Source organism: Actinia tenebrosa, unplaced genomic scaffold (genome assembly GCF_029948245.1).
Source record: "Actinia tenebrosa isolate PJP-AT-01 unplaced genomic scaffold, QUT_ActTen_1.0 PGA_scaffold1__47_contigs__length_23844297, whole genome shotgun sequence".
Classification (NCBI taxonomy): Eukaryota; Metazoa; Cnidaria; class Anthozoa; order Actiniaria; family Actiniidae; genus Actinia; species Actinia tenebrosa.
Window position 1 is genome coordinate 9,971,240 of NW_028292578.1, and position 15,893 is coordinate 9,987,132.

The following is a 15,893-nucleotide window of genomic DNA, read 5'->3' on the forward strand; positions in this document are numbered from 1 at the left end:
GCAAGGAAGCGAATTGTTTAACCTTCCGAAGTAACTTTTTGTGATAAAGTTTTTCCTTCGTGACTTTGAATTTGAGCTTGGCCGCACGGAAACTGGCAGAGAGTTACAAGTTTGCGTGTATCGTCAAGCTACTCAGAAATCCCCTCGTTCCTTTTGTTAAGTTGGTCAGTAACGTTTTAGACCGTTGGAAAGATAACGGCACAATTAAAAAAAAAAAGGCAATGAAAGATTTTGAGCATATTTCTAGTTTGGTTGATTATGGCGGCATATGCGAAAAAAAACAAAGCAAATGTGTTTATTGTAACATTACAGCAATAACCCGATGTGCTAAATAATGCTAATTTTGCCATTATCCGCACACGGTATACCGGCTAAGAGAAGTCCCAAAACTACTCGATAAAATATGAATTAGCCTAAATTACTTAATTCTTGGTGTCAAGTGTTTGATTTTCCAAGTTTATTCTTTCCCGTCTTCTGCTAACACTATATTTATTCAGCATTTACTTCCATTGCTATTTCCTTTTGTAAACGTCCATCAAAGATCGCTGTAGAATTGATTAAAAGCACAAACTCACCCAAAACATGTTAGAACTAGTAATTGTTTACGAAACCACCATGCAGGTGTCTAAGGAGTTAAAATATTATATGAAACTGTAAAAATAAGATCGAGTTATTTTATTTCCTCTTTGGTTAACTTACCGTTTTATGCTGTGAAACCAACTGAGCAGATCTGTCCAACTGTCTTGATTGATTGCGATAGTCATCAACGCTGTAACACTTGGAAGACTTGTACTCCACATGCACGTATTACCCAGGAGACGGCGGTGCGCCAATGGAATTCCTCTGTTCTCGGTACCGGAATAACGTTTGTGTATTTATGCTAGATTTTGTTCAAGAAAGAACAGGTTTCCGAGATGAGAAATGTAATATCCTTAGCTCTATTTGCATACTCTCTTACACGAGCCGCCCGTTAAAATGCTCTGCTGGTCTGAAAAGATCATCGTCACATAGATGTATAGTGTCGTGTACTCAAAAAACTAGTCATTTTTCACTTTGGTGCTTTCATTTTTACACGCATCAGCAGAAGCGTTTGAACTATTACGTTTCTAACTGTTTATACAAGTTAGTTTTATAAAATAAATTGTTTAAATTTAAGTGGGCATTTTGGCTTTGAAATCAAGAGCTCAGGAAAAGAAAAATTCCTGCTGAGGTCGTGATGAACCATGACTATTATAGCGGCATATATGCCTGTTCTCACCTCACATTGTCAGTGAAACATGTATAACCTACAGTTAACGAAGACACTTTGTCTCTTAATGCTAAAACTTCCTCAAATAACAATAGTTGTCAAGAAGTCTTGACTCGTTTAGCAGGATCATAATTGAATATCAACCCTCCGGGTGTGGAGAATCCCATGTTAAAAGCACAATCCACTAAACTAGTTAATCTCAAATGACCGCTGATTTACAGACAGGATTTTTCTCTACACTGTAACAATCGTCCCTAACTTCGAGTGATTCGGTCGTCAACTGGTAGAAATATCGTATCTAGGTCTACTACTAGGCGACAGGTTGAAAACTGAGGCATTCCTTTATTACAAATGACGGGGCTTTTGTTTCATGTGAGAAGTGGCCGAGAATAAATTGAAACAGTTCTTTAAAATTGCAAAAACCTTTTCACTATTTTTTCTTTGCGACTTGGATATCTAATGAGGCTTAATTACTAGGATTTGTACAAACTTTCTTTCCTTTTACGATTTTCACTCCTTCCAAGTAATTCACTCTAATCATGTCTCAGATGGTGGAAGAAAATGAGTTCTTTTAGTAATGTCATTTGTCAGTAAATGGGAAAGAAGAGGCATAACGCTCGAGTGATCAATTAAAACTATGCATACTCTTTTACCACGTAGCACGTAGCTGATATTCGTACGATATTCGAATGAATACCCTAGGGGCAAACGTTACCTTCAACCCTGCAAAAAGCTGATATTTGAACATTTTCTTTTTAAGAGAGAATTCTTTTCGTATTCAAGCAGTGAGCGCCAAAAACTATTTTCTTGAAGAAAGGTTGTTGTACAAGGCTAAAATCTTATTATTCAGAAAGTTTAACTTGTTTTGAAGTGGAGATGACCGATGAAAGTGGAAACAAAGTGTTAACCCAAAGCAAAGGTTTGGATCGAAAATGAGGTTTAGGCCTTCATTTGCTTATTTCGCATATATTTTCTTTAAAAAAAGCCTGTCAAAGTATCATTCTAACACAAATGCAACAAAACGTCTTTGTACAATTAAAAATCCCGCTTCAAACAGACATTTTATCATAGTACATCAGTTACTGTTTAAAAAAGATTTTGAGTGTTAACCCAAAAACGAAAATTGGGATCAAAACTTATACGAAAGTCTAGTTTTTGGCGCTTTTTACCATTATTTCTCATCATTGAAAAAAATTTCCTCTTAAGTTTTAAAATAAGAAAAAGTTTGGTATCTATATTCATAAAGCTGTGTCGAAGATGTAAATGATCGTTCAGCTACCTGTTTTTGGTGGCTGAGGGGATTAAATATTCTGAATGCAATTATCATAAAACATTATAGTGGGGATAAAAAAGCGTTAATAGAACAGTTTTTATGATTCTCATGTTACTCAAGGTTGTTACGAGTACGTTGATTATGCATACATTAGGGGAAGAAATGGCGAGAAGATTTTGAATGAAGAGGGACTAAAGAGTAAAATGATACCAAACGGGAAAGCGAATGAGGAATAGAATTTGCAGCGTGTATTGAACATGCATTATCATGGAACATGCGATATATTATGCTTATGGAAAGTGGAGGCAGAGAATGTTCTATTTTAAGTAATTTAAACTACTGCACACAGACACGCGTTAATTGATATCTGAAAATGCTAATTTGGTTGCGAGGAAAAGTAGTACTGCAAAGTGATATGATTACCACATACATTTACTAATGACTAACACACCAGTAAGAAACTAAATGGCTATCCTACCCTTTGGCAATATTGCAAACGTATCACACAAACAAAGACCAAGCAGGGGGACTGTGGGGGATGGAGAGGGGCAGTACGATTGTAAAGAGCGTTCTCACATGACGTTACAGCCTTCATATTGGTGTACCTCTGACAATAACTTTGTCATTAGTTTCTTTTGTTAGGTACACCAATAATATGGTTGCCAGTTAACTCTCTAGGGACTGAGTAAAAACGATCTATAGACCGTTACTGCACGCATCTACCATTCCGGCTACTAAGACTTGGAGAGAACTATAATATCGTAATGTAATTAACAAATAGATCAGACTTAACTATGTTCTGTTTTCTCTGATAAAACACGACTGGTGCTGTAGGCAATGAGATAAAGCTAATAAAGTTATTGCTAGTTATTGCTAGTTTGCAATCATTCCCAAGAGAAAGACACGACGGCCATGTTGGATGATATAACAAAATAGGCTAATTTAAAAAAAAAAAAAATTATCCAACATGGCGGCTGTGAAAACCATCAATAGAAATCACGAGCCGTAGGGTTTGTTTGAAGAGGTAAGATCATGTGATCTTGTAGTGCGCTATTCATAGAGAAAAGAGAGCATAATGATTTTTTTTAGTTTATATCGTAGAACAACATACAACCAAGTATGATCCATTCATGATGTAGGACAAAACTGTAGAATATTTCTTCTCAAAAAATAATTTCATATAATATTTAAACCATTGTATTCTTTTACAACTGAAGATGACAGTACGTACTGCCAAAACATTTCTTATGATCTATATATCTACGTTACCTACTCCCCAGTAGACACGGTAATTTCTCAGTCCTCGGGGAATCTCTATTTTCATGTAAAAGCATTGCCCTGATTCCATGCATATTCAGTTGAACAAAAAATGCGCGTACCTGTTAAGTGTGCATACATTTAGTGCACGCGTTGAGAAGTCCCGACATGACGACTAAGTTGATATGAATGAACCGCCGTCTTTTTTTTTGTGTGAAGAGGTCACGTTCTATATCTTAAGATTTGATTACAAGGCTTAAGTCGTATAATGGTACTTTACACTTTACTGTTAAACAAGTGGAAGATTACCAAATACCGATTTATTAGTAAGGAAAAAAACGACTATACCATGTATGACGTTGCTACCTTTGGCAATAATAAAAATATTGACAAATGTTCGGTAGAAATGCTGGTCAGTTCACTCCTCAACGATGTTATAACCGCATCGCAGGACTATATCTAGCACTCTTATTCCTGAGAGCATTGATTCGTGCTAGAATAATATATTGAACATGGCCTATTGATGGGTTGCAAGCGTTCCAAAGGGAGTAAAAGACAAAAAGCATGGCGGCCATTGTGGTGTCGTTAACAATGGATGCTAATGAAAAATCTTTTGTTAAATGGCACCAACGCTCCCTCAAGAGGCCGCGATGACGGTACGTGCAATCGAAGAATTGTATTGCGGCAACTGGTTTTAAAAAACTCCATTTAAATCTTGCGATCAAAACTTGCAAAGTGAAACATTCTAATACGACCGTTTACATGTTTTCAGATTTAAATTGCCAAAAGTTACAACTCTTTCGCACTGGAAAAATATAATAGGATGAAAGAAAAAGAAAAACAGACCGACAGACAGACAGACAGACAGACAGACAGACGCACAGACAGGCGGGATTGAAAATAAATAAATAGAGAAGAAAAAATAAAACAAGACAAAGAAAAAACTTATATAAGACAAAGAACAAACCAAAATAAGACAAAGATCAAACTAGTCAGTGCACACACAAGCAAGGCTGGCGTATTAGCGCGGGCAGTAGGCAGCCACTTAGCCAATCCGTCAACGAAAATGAAAAACCTACTGTAAGATTCTTTCTAGTTATTACAGTTTAGTTGTCCGCTAACTATTTTTACGATACATCTTCTTACTTAGAAATAAAGAAATCTCGTGACAATGCCCAGTCTCATTATACAACTAATGACCTTAATTTACTTTTAAATATTCATTCCTTTTTAGTACGAGTATATATATAGCCAGTTTCCGGTACTATGTACTTGTCGTACTAAGCAACGCAACTTCTCCCATTGCAATGTTAGTGTGGTTTCTTTTTTGAATTCATTGTTTTGCCTTAGGCGCTAAAATTCCACCTTTTTTTTAGCAGCAAATGAAAATCGCATTGCACTGGCTTAGGAAAGACTAATGTATTAATGGTGTGCGCGAGTGTTGTATCATTTGCATGTATATTGTTGGTCACAAAGGGGTCAAAATTGGTTTCTAAATTGATTTTGAACGGGTTGCCGCCGCAATTAATCAGACAGTTAGAGTCAATATTGCATAACATTGCCTAATACAGCGCGCCTTAGTTCTGTCATAATTTGCAATTATTTGTAGGAAAAGTCCGTTAATGATCGTAGTACTTGTGTTCCAATAAATCCTTTTCCCTTATGCGGTTATCCTTCACGCATCAATTTGAAATGATTATTATTTTGTTTGTTTCAAAGTTCATCAGCAGTCTAGCTTAGCCATGCAGTCTCTTTTTAGCAAATACAGTGAAGTCAGCAACCTAGGTACGAACAAAGTCAACGCCTCTCAGTTACCCAGGATGAGCGAATGACGTAGTGACTGATTGCTGGTGATCTTTTTGCGCTTATCACAACCTAACGGGTAAGATATTCGTTCTTCTGAGCACGGTTATTGCACTTACGAGACTAGTTGAATGATTTATTGTTCTACCAATGCATTAATATTTACTTTTATCATTCCAGTTAACGAAATCTAAGTAGCCTTGTGAATAAAGATAACTTATTGAATGAAAAAAAAAAAAGTTTTCCGCATTTCTACTTAAAGAGAGTATAGGTATCTTGCCGATGCAAGGCATATTTTAAAATGTTTCATTTTAGAGGATTTGAAAGAGGAAAAGTTCAGAAAATATAATAACCTGAAAAAAATTCAAAGTTTTCACGATTCGAGTGTCCCCACATTGTATACATAATTTGACTTCATTACTTCTACCCCTCATGAACTGTTTTAATCATATGTACCCTCTCTACCACAGTACAATACTTTCTCGACCGATGTAAAAAGTGTAACTACACCACCAAGTCCAAAAATATCCATCAATGTTATATAGGACACTAGACTGAGTTTCAATAAAGTCACAAGCTCAAGGAACATACTTTAGATATTCCTCACTATGAGAACACTATACCTATAATCTTAGATCTTGGCATACTCCAAAACCACTAGTCAACACTTAAAGATTTAAGAACTGCTTTATGAATATACTTATTTATAAGTAAAATTCAACAGTATAGTTATATTTATATATATGTATATGTATATGTATATGTATATGTATATGTATATGTATATGTATATGTATATGTATATGTATATATATGTATATATATGTTTCTTGTAAGTTTTGTTTTCGATATATGTGTATATATCTTTTGTAGCCTAATGTTTTGCTTTTCTTTTTCGACCCTGTATATACAATGCATATATGTATATGTATAGGCATAGGCATAGGCATAGGTATATGTATATGTTTTGTGGGCGCGGGGTTTTCGTGTCTGTATACACTTATTTCAATAAATTTAGTCACCTGAAAAGCTACAAAGCTGAGACCGACAGGGATTATAGGTAGATACATTTTACATGTTTCATCCGCTTGATAACTGTTCTTCTACCAGTTACAAGTTATCCTCCTCAACTGCTGCAGCTTTTGTCAAAAGCTTCACTTGTTGGATATAAAGCATTTCCCCATGATTCTCAGCGATCACAGCTTTCTAAGTTTTTGGTGACTATAATTTATTGAAATAAGTATAAAGCTATTTCAGAAATCGTTGTCGCACCAAAAGCCTCAAGCAACAAGCCAAGACCGCAGAGAACGCTTGTACTTTTAGCTGTAATTAGCTTATTCATGGTGCATTTTCATTCATTGACTTCACAAACTGCTCCAAGCAAGGCTGCTTGAGATGATAATTAGTGGAGAGCTATAGCCACTTGCATGAACCAAGAATAAATAAATAATAATTAAAAGAACCGACGCGCGTTCTCTTTAGCCTTGGCTTGTTACGGGCAGTTGAGGCTCTTGGTGCGACAAAGATCTTCGAAATAGGTGTATACAATGGATATATGTATATGCATGTGTTTTGTGGGCGCGGGATTTTCGTGTCTCTGTGTATATATGTATATATTATACTTAATTTTCTCCTTTCTCATATTCATACTTGGGTTCTTAATCACAGATTTTAATATAGATTTTATTTAGATTTTCATAGATTTTATATTGCTGATCACCGGTTCATACCAGCTGTTCTATCGTGTCCAGCTGATCGTTTTTTTAAAAATCAGGATAAATAAAGATATTATTATTATTATTGTATATTTTCCCTTTTCTATCATTTCTCATGTAAAATACGATATTTGTTTTATCGATGTAATAAAGCCATTATTATTTTGTTGTTGTTATTATTATTATCATTATTATTATTATTAATCTTTCAATAAGTTCCCTCGGAGTATTTTCTAGTGATCGTGATAAAAAATTTAGATTTTGACAAAAAAACCAACGTAAATATATATAATAAGGAAAATTATGAACATTGCTATTCGAACAATCTATTATATATTTTGCTGTAGAAACAAAGTCTGGGATGACCCTGACTTGATGAAGTTTTAACTTTTCGTTACAACTAAGTGTGAAAAAAAAGTATAATTAATATTTGTAGTATTTTTCACGTACTTATGTGTAAAAGATTCAAGTAGCTAATCGTAAATTGCCTATATATAGCGAGATTTACGATTGAATTTGGAAAACATAATAAAGTTTACATTATTATTATTACTATTACTATTATTATTATATTTACTACGTGCCGCAATGTGTGTTTAAAATCATTGTTTTCGCTGCATACAGTCGGATTATATCAGATGGGTGTATCAATATTCAGTATTGTACTGTACAATTATGTTGTGTCTGCTTGGCTGTCTTGGAATTCAGCCTTTAGCTATCAATTCATTAGGATATGATCATAAGCTCCAATGCGATTGCATACCCTCTTCCTACCCACGTTGGTATCGAACTTTCACGATTGTTAAGGTTGAGGACTAGTTTTCGTAGTTCGTGCTCGTTACGTCCTGCTAGTTTCCGCATGGCAGCTCTCGATCAATGAAAGCTGTTGAGACGAAACACATTCTTACTCTAGTTGTTTTTTACATATGACTATGACCTTGACAACGAGTCGTCATTTTGTTCTCCTTGCCTGTCATCGGGTCTGTCATCGGGCACTTTGGATATAATTAAGATCGATGTCGAGCGGATTTCTTTACTTCCGAGTGACTTATGGCCGACGTCATTGCATCCGTATCACATTCTCGTATGTATTTAATAGGTTTCTGTTGTTTTGCATGTTAAGCGATATATTAGATTATTAACACAGACACGCCCCAAGGGCAAATGGTCTAAATATAACAGCAAGTTGATTCATGTTGTTAAATCAACACGCAAATATGCAGCACAGCAAAATGACTCCAATATTGACGTCAAGATTTGTTTCTTGGAGAACCTAGCTCACAGCTTGATGATAAACTCTAACTTATTAATTTACAAAACATCTTCAAATTTCGTGCTTATTAAGATTTCTGGTGCCGAAAGTAATTTACAAAGCTTTTAAGTAAAGTGGATGTCCTCATCCGTGTAAAATTACCAGAAAATAATAAGTATACAAATCAATGAGCGAAATGATAATAATCTAATCTAAAAAAAACAAAAACGAAATGTAATAGCATGGAAAACCATAACACCAAAACATTATCAATGAAATAAGTTTTTAGAATCATTTAGATTTAAAAATCGATACTGGAAAATCAGTCCCATTTGACACACACACACACACATATATATATATATACAGTGTTTTCCAAAAGATCCAAAATCCAAATGCATTCGCGAACCCATATGTCATAATGATATGCTGTGAGCTCAGAATTTTTTGGGAATCAGTGTATACATACATATATGGTTTTTTTATTCATTCATTTTTATTGGAACATCCCAGGGGCTTCACGGCTCCAACCCTCAGTTTTTTTCCTATAACCTTGATTAAGTATCGAACCGAGCATTTAATGTTGAAAGTGTGGATCTAAAGGAATATATCTTTAGGGATTATGATTTCTATCTTTATTTCATATTGATAGAACAGCTCGTGGTACACCCTTATTGGGTACACAACCTACCCAAGTCTGCGATATAAAAGTAACATATACAGGGCATTTGATATTTTTCTCTTATTCTCTCTATTTTCATTACACACACCGAACGCATGATTTACTACTACTATAAATACAGATGACAATGATGGTCATGGTGTATGTAAAAGAATTAGTAATGCTGAAACTAGTTTTGAGATTGCTTACGAACTGCTTATGACTGAAATGAATTCTGAATTCCAATCAAAACTTAGTTTCGTAGCTCCATGAATAATGGCATGTTTCGAACCTTAAAGGTACAAGAATCCGTCTGACTCTGTTTGTTTGAGTTGATAATTATAATCATCACCAAAAGCTTGAGGTTACAAGCTCACCAGGCCACGCAGCAATGAATAGTTTTTGCTAGTAATTTTTAAATTGAAATTCAATGGCCGCATCTTTTGCTTGGTTACAGTAAAAGTTCCTTTCCTTCTTAGATTTATCCGAGTTATGTGGTCAAGCCTAACTGTTAAGTAAACAGATTTGGAAGTTAGAACTTCGTTCGCGTGGTATAATCAAACTCCCTTTCTGTTGCCAAGAAGAAGAGAAGTTATTGAGAAGTCTTTGTGGTTGAGTGAAGGCACTAAGGTTCGCAAATCAGTGTAGCATTGCATTTAAGATTGTGGAATGTAGTTGTACTTAAATCTCAAAGCGTGGGAGGGAGTGGACTGAATATTACGTGAGGGTATTACATCTGATGCTGTTCAACTTGACCTTCTATTACAATATTCAGGCTTTAAGACACTATTCTTAGATAAGTTTGGTTAACTTCGCTTCCTGTAGACGGATTCAACTTTGATCGATTTTTATGGCACGTGTACCAACTTTTAACCTCAGATCCTGGAAACAATAGCCAACCAGCTAACACACGAAAAAATATCACTCGAAAAAAAAAATTATAAAGAAATTTCTCGTTTGAGAACAAGTTAATCAACTTGGACATTCAATTCGTTATTAATAAGCGAGGGACTATATTCATTGTACCAATGTTAAAGTGACATTTATTGTCAAATCAGTCGATTTTCTGTTGTGAAATCACACTAACGGGTTATTTTGATGGTGGTGCTCTAGTACTACCACCTTGTTGTGTCTGACGAAACAAGAAAAGACTCTTCATTTCGGGCTAATTCAATGATGTTCAGTTGCAAAAACAATACAAGAAAAATTCAGGGTTATTAAATGGTTTCCTAACCTAATGATTATATTGATTGTGAGACTAACCTTTCTGGGATTAATGAGGACTAACTATTGTATTTCTCTTTGACAAAAGCCGATCTATCCAAAATATGTAAACATTTTTTTAACCAGTTTTGTTGAAAAAAGTAATAAAATAACACGGTACTAATCTTTAAAAAAAATCCCTCATGTAGGCGTTGTAAGATGTCATGCCTTTTAAAGAAACATTAAAAGTGTTAATTTAGAAGTCATATCTTTTAGTGAAGTGTCTTAACAGCAACTAAAGTCCTTGAGAAAATATTTGCATACGCTAATGTACGCTTTATATACAAAAGACGATGACGCTAGTGGCTCGGTAAACAATAGAATCACCTAATACAATGTAATTGTTCATGTATATTGTTAGCCTACGAAACACTCAGTAACATTACGATAGCACTGATGCTACGGCTGTTGGAGATCTTTCCATCCTAGGTAAAGCACTAGGATACATTGCCCGATACCGAATACCACCCGATCCTGTGCGAGAAAACGCTCCACTTTCCTGGGAAAGAAACTCCTTTCTTGACTTTTAATAGGTAAGGAAAACATTCTATTTTAAAACAGTTTACCCATAAACCCAAGAAGCAATTGCCTCTTGAGGAAACTCATGTACACTTCAAAAAAGTGTGCCCATGCGAAGTCCAAAATTTATTTAAAATTTCTGATATCGCAATTTTTTTCCTTTTTTTTTTCTTCTCCTGAGTACGTTTATATTTTGCATTCAAGTCAGTCATTGTACAGGTCCATACTTTCAACTTGTTCAAGATCTTTTCCGTAAACGGTTGCCGGCAGATTGGGTCATTTTGATCCAGTCACGTCCTTATAAAGACTAATAAAACTTTAGCAAACTTCGTGTTAGTAACCTTTTAATAACCTTCTCTGGTCAGACCAGACTTTACGCTCGCAAGTTCGAAATTCAACAAGATTACGTTCAAAACATGTAGTATGAGAATCACTGGATTCTCCATGATTTGTGATTAAATTAAGCTTGTTCAAAGATCCCAGCGGAGTATTTTTCAATCTGGAACAAATGCTGAGTGATCCAAAATGTCTTAGCGGGATATTCAATCCATTACAGTTAACTACGAATGGTTTATTAAAGACAGTGATGACCTAAACGAGTGAACGATAGATAAACAGCTGAATTCGATTGATTTTTTTTGAAAGTGTTTAATTTGTAACTAAGTTTCGTGTTCTATCATGTGTCAAGTTTTGAAACACCAATGCATCACTGTCAACCATTTTGCTGTAACCTTTATAGCTTTTGTTTAAGCTCCTCAAAATGTGTTAAGTACTTAATTTCAAAAGATAACACAACTTTCACGAAAGGCTGAGAGTCACAGGTGGCTGGCGATTAACATCTCATGTCTTCAAATTTACCCCCGAAAACAATTACTTCTCACCTTAGGAAATACATTCTCACTTAACTAATCCAAGAACACATTTTTTATTTCCAAAATACAACCCTACCTTTATGACTACAAATCCTTTAATTCAAACATTTATACGTTAAGCGATATTTACTTGATCTGAATCGTAAACTTCAAATTGACAGATGTATTTATGACCTACTTTAAAGTCTTTCAAAATCCTTGCGCTAATTTTTGTCGAAAGTAATCACTCACATGTTTTTGGAAACATGCTTGATATTAGACAAAGATCGAATCGAACTTTTTCTCTCCACGAAAATGAAAGCAGGCTTAAAAAAAAAAGAAAGAAAAAATGACTTTCGAATCGACTCATCTATTCTTAATTCCTTAAACTATTTATCGATAGCTAACTCATTAAATATCGTATGGTGGTAAAATTCGATAGTTCGACATCGTTTTAGAGAGAGGGTAGTTTTATATCCTAACCACGAGTCAATGAGGGGCTGTTTAAATCAGTTCTTGGCTCATCATGACAGACCTTAGCAAATACGGCCTTTTGAATTCAATTTATAAACCTCTTGCGTGCCATGAATAATTTAGGAATCTCTAAAGCGTGTAACGCAAACAACGACTTCCAAGAAACGAAAACGGAAAAACGTTACAATAAAAAACACTCGAATTAGAATCTTAAAGGTTGTTGTTCATAAAGCTAATTCGTTGCTTTTTCAGCCCCCATTTCCCCCGAAGGTTTGATGGAAAAATGCTATTTCTAAAGTTTCTGATCATTTTTTATATTATTGTAATAGCAAGAAGAATATATTTGGCTATTGTTTTGACACGATCTTAGTGTTTATCTATATATACATACATACTTATTAGAGTATATCTTAAAATACAATTTTGCAGTCTTTTTCATTTCATTTCGAGGGCACTGAGATTGTTGCATTTCTAAAGATTATATAGCTTTAGGTGAATGTTTATATGATTGTAATAGCGAGTAGAATGTTTAGCTATTGTTTAGTATGGTCTTACAGTTGGCGTGTTGTTGAATACAATTCTACAGGTTCTTTTTCTAAAGAATTGCCAAAATAAAACTGTATCTTTTTCTTTGAAAAATAATCATGTCCCCAGAGAATAATAACTGTTCCGTACAAATGAAGAGAAATAAATTAGTTTATAAAAAATAAGTCGACTTTTCTTTTGTTACGAAAAGTTGAATAATTAAGCCAAGTTTTATCTTTAATTGTGACAAAATACTTGATTAAATTTGAGACCAAAAATATCATGACAAACACCCCAAAATATTTCATTATCAAAAAATACTGTCGAATTTAAAAAAAAATAGATCAAACTTTAACCTTAATTTGTTTAATATTTAAAGGAGCTCTTGATTCAATTATCAGAGATATTTCGGTAATAGATACGATTTAATTGATTCTGGAAATAATAAATAGATATTGGGATAACGCGATATTTTGAGTTGTTTTTAAAATGGGTCATCGCTAAAAGAAAATTGATGCGACATGAATTCTACGAGGATAGCAGGAAAATATCATAAATTGATTTAGCCGTACTTAGACAGGTGTAAAGTTATGATCCTAAATACCCCGTGATTGGATCAATGTGACTTGTTTAGTTATTAGAGATGCATGGAGGCTGACAAGTGACTAAATCACCAAGGTTAAATAACAAGCCAATCAGAAACACCTCCCAGCTGGTTACCAGTTTTTTCGTGAAATAACCAGTTCTATTGATACTCCAAGGAACAAAAACAACCAGACTGATCAATATGTGTAATTAAACATAAACTGGATGATTCTAAAGTTATTTTTTAACCCGTGAAAGAAAATTACTATTTAGTTACAGTATTAGTTGATAAAATAAAAGAGAAAACAATGGGTTTAGAGTCTAGTTCTAACATTATATTTCTATACCAGTTTTTCATGGGTTCAATAAAATCACTCTATTATAACCCCTACGAAGCTAGGCGCCTTGGAGTCGTGATCACCCTATGGTTTCTTTATGTGGATTCGGTAGGTGGCATGCTACTCATTGCCATGCAACACCATAAGTGCACGTACTTGATTTGACTAAAGCTTAGGGAAAAAATCATCACAAGTTGACCACCACATCGAGCCTAAATAACTAATAAATAATCTTTTATATTAGAAAGTAATGGATGGTAAGTCTAGAGGTATCGTCTCGTAGAGTGAGGTTGACTATGTTATGTCAGGGTGGGTTATGCCGCTTTGGCTTTGTAACAACACGTGTTATGACCGGCTTAAGATGCTCACGATACATTTCTACGAGTTGAAGCCCATATGAGATCCGTGTTTATCCGTGCTAGCTGCTTTACTCAAATTGCGATCCTAGCTGCTCTACCTATAGACATATCACGAGCGTATTGTTGCGGATCTAGGTTTGATTCGGGGTACGTTTTATCGCACGCTCGATAATCATAGGGTTGCAAAGTTTTTTTTTCACCCGCTAAACTCCTGTGGCCTCTTCATGTGTACAAATTGCAATTTCGAAAAACGGAATTTCATTATCCTTGGGGGGCTGCTTTTTGTTATCCTAGGGTGTATTTCCAAAGAAACAAGATCCAAAATCTCGCAGAAACCGCATTCAAACTTTCAGCAATATTGAAAAGTAAAAGTTGTCAAGACTTTCGAGTCACTCAACCAAATTCATCGTAATTGACCCCATTAAATGATGTTCTCAAGAAAAACTACAAAAGCTCTACATTGTGACAAGCAAGCAAGGGGTACACAAAGACTGACTTCGAAAACCACTTATTTTCTTTAAACATCTTGATATTGAAGCAACGAGTAAGTAATTGTTATAAGACGTCTTAACGGACTTACAAAAGCCTAGCGTCGATCTATATACCTTAACGTGCAGCTATCATTTCTTTTGGAAGTCAGCTAAATACCTTGGTGATCTGTGCCGATCGAAGCAGATGGTGTTTTATGCTTTCATATTCAATTTTTTTAACCATTTATTGTTGACCAAATTCTTCGCGTTTTGTGCATTAAGCAAGGATTTTCTTTGCGAGTTTTTGCAAGAACTAATGTAATGCGGTTTTGGTGGTTCGATGGCAATACTTTATAATATCAGTGATAATTATATTGTACGAAACTGATTGAATCCCATATTGTTTAGAAATAATTCTACGCGATTTGTTTGCTTGACTAGCGTAGGTGTTTTTGTTTTCCATAATGGCTGAATTGAAGTGACACATAAATAATGAAATGATTTATTAATGATTTATAATTGGATAATATACTCAAAACAAGTTAAAAATAATCTCAGAATATCTACACCCGTGTTTTACTTTTTTCAGGTAATAAAACTTGATTGATTAAATATTAAGTCTAAAAAAATCTTAAATTATCTTAATTTTTAAGAAAGCTCAGTTTTATACTGTAAACAAATATTTTGTTTAATCTTACTAAGCAATATTTGGCGCATAAACAGAGCTGCAGGTATGATTTCTTTTGTTCTTGTAGTATTGTTATGATGGAAGTCATGCATGCCTCAGTTGTTACATAACTACTGAATAAAAACAATTTCCATTCTTCAAATTCTTTGAAAAAATAACTGTCTGAGAGCTTTGAAAAAAATAACGGTCTCGAGAGCTTTTTCTTGGCATTTTTCTCCCCTTAGACTCGTGAACTTGATAAAAATTAAAACTTCTTAATTGACTGCTAAGTTATTTTCGATTACCTTTGAAGTTTTACGTTACAGTGCGAATCGAAAAACCGCGGGCACCTAGAAATACTCAAGAACGTTCAATAGCCAATCACAAGCGTTATTGTTATCTTTCCATTATCTTGTGGTTAGAAAGTCAACTCTGATTGGCCAAAGGAGAATAGAACATTCCTAGAATATTTCTAGATGCCCACGGTTTTTCGATTCGCACTGTAATATTTATATTTATGGAAAATAGTGGTTTAACGGAACTAGAGCATTTCGGGGACACGCGAAACAAAAGAACAAAAAAAAAAAGTCATAATTTATATATATATATATATAATATGATTTTGTAGGTAT

The 15,893-nt window shown here is 34.5% G+C and overlaps 2 protein-coding genes across 7 annotated transcripts in view; one reads left to right on the forward strand and one right to left on the reverse strand.

Moving 5' to 3' along the window:
* The window catches only part of LOC116302286 (doublesex- and mab-3-related transcription factor 3), a 51,626-nt gene that overhangs the window by 27,760 nt on the left and 7,973 nt on the right, over positions 1-15,893 (reverse strand). For 2 of the 3 annotated variants that reach the window (XM_031711537.2, XM_031711538.2), the window contains exon 2: positions 700-880. The exons of the other annotated variant lie outside the window; for it this stretch is intronic. The gene's annotated coding sequence lies outside the window, so the exon portion shown is untranslated. The remainder of the gene's footprint in view (positions 1-699; positions 881-15,893) is intronic. 3 annotated transcript variants of the gene reach the window in all.
* Positions 10,822-15,893, forward strand: part of LOC116302284 (doublesex- and mab-3-related transcription factor A2) — a 29,779-nt gene continuing 24,707 nt past the window's right edge. For 3 of the 4 annotated variants that reach the window (XM_031711534.1, XM_031711532.1, XM_031711536.1), the window contains exon 1: positions 10,822-11,006. The gene's annotated coding sequence lies outside the window, so the exon portion shown is untranslated. The remainder of the gene's footprint in view (positions 11,007-15,893) is intronic. The other variant, XM_031711530.2, reaches the window with a different exon arrangement.